Genomic DNA, 3,975 nt, shown 5'->3' with positions numbered 1-3,975 from the left:
ATTCACGATAATGGCAAAAATCATTTGAAAAAATTTGATGCAAAATCTTCTGAGGAAATATTTCTGGGTTACTCATCAGTTAGTAAAGCTTACAAAGTTTTTAATAAATGTACTTTAAATGTAGAAGAATTGATTCATGTCGTATTTGATGAATCAGGGCTAACTGACAAGCCAACTGATGCAATTGAGCTAAGTGATCGCTTTACAGATATAAATTTGGAGGATGATAGTGTAAAGAAGTTCATATCAACAGAAATCTCCTTCAAACACCAGAACCAGAAGTAGTTGATCAATTAGTTGAACAAGAAATTGTTCATGATAATCAGTTGGTGGAACAAAATAATGATATTCAAATACCAACTGAAGCAGCAACAACTGAAACTGAAGAAAACATTCAGTTACCAACTGAATCTATTGCTGAAATCCACCCAATCAATGCTGAATACATATGGAAGAAATCACATCCGCCTGAATTGGTGATATGTAATCCATCTGATATGGTAAGAACTCAGAATCAAATGACTAATTTATTTATTCATTCAGCATTAGTTTCCCAACTGGAACCAAAGAAAACTGATGAAGCTCTTGCTGATCCTAATTGGATAAATGCTATGCAAGAAGGGCTTAATTAGTTTACCCATAACAAAGTCTGTAATTTAGTTCCAAGACAAGTTTCTAAAACCATTACAAGTACATAGTGGGTTTACAGAAACAAACTGAATGAAGATGGTTTAGTTGTGCGTAATAAATCAAGGCTTGTAGTACAAGGATATAAGCAAGAAGAAGGATTTGATTACAACGAGACATATGCATTAGTTGCAAGACTGGAAGCAATCTGAATGTTCCTTGCTTATGCCTCAATCAAAGATTTCAAAGTCTATCAAATAAATGTCAAGAGTGTTCAGGAAAAATTTTATGTTGAACAACCTCCAGGTTTCGTAAATCACTCCTTCTCTGATCATGTTTATCACTTGAACAAAGCTTTATATGGTCTTAAACAAGCTCCAAGAGCTTGGTACGAGACACTTTCAAATTTCTTGACTGATCATGATTTTACTATGTGAAGAGTTGACAAAACTCTGTTCAAATTCTTAAAGAATGACCATATTTTACTTGTACAAATATATGTTGATGATATTATTTTTGGGTCAACTAACCCAAATTATGTGAGAAGTTTGTCAAGTTAATGCAGGACAAGTTCGAGATGGGCGTGATGGGTGAACTGACGTTCTTTCTTGGTCTGCAAGTGAAGCAATTGGAAACTTGTATTTTTATCAATTAGACCAAATACACGAAGGAACTGCTGAAGAAATTTGGCATGGAGACATGTTCAGCCTCAAATACTCTCATGAGCTCATCAGTTAAATTTGATAAAGATGAATGTTGAATATCAGTTGACACGGCACTCTACAGAGGTTTAATAGGCTCTTTACTTTACCTAACTGCTAGCCATCCTGATATTGTATTTGCTATTTGAATGTGTATAGATTTCAGGCAGATCCTAAGCAATCGCAATTTTCAGCTGTCAAACGCATATTGAAATATCTTAAAGGCACACAAAATGTGGGCTTATGGTATGCTAAGGACTCATCTTTCAATTTATTTTGCTATTCAGATGCAGATTATGTAGGATGTAAGATTGATCGTAAAAGCACCAGTGGATCATGTCAGTTTCTAGGAGACAGGCTGATTGTAACGCCCCGAAAATTTAAAGGTCCACGCGAACCACATGCATACAATTATTAAATTCTTTGTGTATTTTAATTAATTGTTTTAATTGCATTAATTAATTATGTGGTGCATATTTGCATGTTTAAAATATATTTTTCTACATGGTTGTATTAAAATGTATTTTTAAATGTTATTCGAGTTGCGATCGAGGAACGGAGACCGACGGCTGAAAAATGTAAAATATTTTTAATAAATAATTGTTTTTAATTATTTAAATGAAGGGTGATGTTTTTTATTATTTTTTTAAAATAAGGGGTTTTGAGGTGATTTTATACGCCGTGACGTAAATTTTATTGATGTTGGTTTTTCAACAAAAATACGAACTTTTTGGCAACCCGACGAATAAATTCACAATATTATTTTAACAAAACTATTTTTAATATATTAATTAAATCCTAATCAAGTACTAGTGAGCCTAATTTGGGGGCTTAATGGGCTTAAGTTTAATTAAGGGTTTAATTAGTATTTAATATGTAAAACACCCACAAACTTCACACAAAAACACACGCCACTTTCAGAATTTTGACACACCCAAAATCCTCTCAAAACACACGGCACACACACAATTTGAAGAGGAAAATTCGAAAGAAGCTCAAGGAATTCAAGCCAAGGTTCTTGTTCCGTTCTTCGCAAATCGTCAACGATTAATCGTGCGTTTAAAATGCAAAGGCACGCCATATTCTCTCTTTACTGATCATCACACCATATTATGTAATTTTTTTATGAATTTGCATGAAAACAAGTAATACAACCTTTAAATTTTGTAACCATGCATATAGGTGTTCAAAATCCTTGCTTTTTGGTTCCAAAAATATGTTATTATGTGTTAAAAGGGGCTGCCATGAATTAGGATATTAATGAGTATGTATTTCCACAACTTTAAAGGTCTAGAATCGCACACAAAAGCAGCAAACCAGAAACTTTCAAAGCTGGAACCAAATTGATCACTTTTCTGTCATGGTGCTTGAGGGGATCGGTTGAAAGGGATTGGCTACTGGGCTTGGGTTCGGCTGGGACCAGAGCTTGGCTAGGGTTGGTCATGGGTCAAGGGAATAGTCCTAGCCATGCTAGGACTCGAGTTAGGAGGGCTGGGGAGGAGTCCTAGCAAGCTAGGACTCCCACCCGAGAAGCACTATGGAAGTCACGCAGATTGTGCAGCAGCGTGCATGTTTAAGGGGCTCAGCCAGGGGCTTTGGGCTAGGCTAGGCTAGGTCCTTAAGGTCCTAGAAAGGTGAACAGGGGGCTTGTTTAGGTTCTGGTTTTGTTGGCTAGGTCCTAGCAACAGAAACGTGGAGTCCATGGTAGGTGGGTTTCTCGGCCATAATATGCTACTGCTGGTGGAGCTTCGTGCTTGGGGTTCTAGGGTAAGGGCTGGTAGAGGTATGGTCTGGTCATGGTCCAGGGTCAGTCTGGGTCGGGGTGGCTCGGTAGTTAAGGGTTGGGAGAAGACCTAGACTAGTTAGGAGTCCTTTTGTTCAAGGGAAGCCACACACACACACGTGCAGTACATGGTCAAGTTACAGGTGAGTTTGAGCGAGCCAAGGCTAGGTTCAGGGGCTTGGGCTTGGTCAGTAGGGTCCCTAGGTGGGTTGGCTAGGTTTTGGCTCAAGGTGGCTTGGGCGTGGCTCGAGTAAATTGGGAGATGGCTCGGTGGGTTCATTAGTGTGTCAAAAACGAAAATTAAAAGGCTAAAATTGAATCCATGGGTCCACGGGTGTGGCTTATGACTTCGAAGGGTAGAATAAATCTTAAAAATGCTATGTTTAAAGTTTGGGATCAAAATAACGGTATTTTCAATGGTTATGGATGTTTATGGAATTTTATATGTTAAAACGATTATTTTAAATGTTTATGGAATTTTATATGTTTAAGGATTTTTATGTCAAAATGTTAATTTTAAATGTTTATGATTTAGCATGTCAATATGTTATTTTAAATGTTTTGATGTTAATATGATTATTTTAAATGTTCATGGGTATTTATATGTTAAAATGTTATTTTTAAAATGTATATGGATTTTATGATTTAACGTGGACATTTAAAAGACATATTGCATGCTTGGTTTAAAAGAAAAACGTTATATGCATGTTTAAAATTTATAAAGTGATGAGAATATGAAATGTTGAAGGAAGTGAAGTAATTGTGACTAATACGATGATATGTTGGAAATTTCGTGAGGGTTATGGTCCCAGCGGGAGCCGAGGATCGTGTTTCATTGGATACAGACATGTAGATGTATACGAT

Source organism: Primulina tabacum, chromosome 2 (assembly GCF_025594145.1).
Source record: "Primulina tabacum isolate GXHZ01 chromosome 2, ASM2559414v2, whole genome shotgun sequence".
Lineage (NCBI taxonomy): Eukaryota > Viridiplantae > Streptophyta > Magnoliopsida > Lamiales > Gesneriaceae > Primulina > Primulina tabacum.
The sequence above is the reverse complement of the archived record's forward strand: the minus strand, read 5'-3'. Positions refer to the sequence as shown.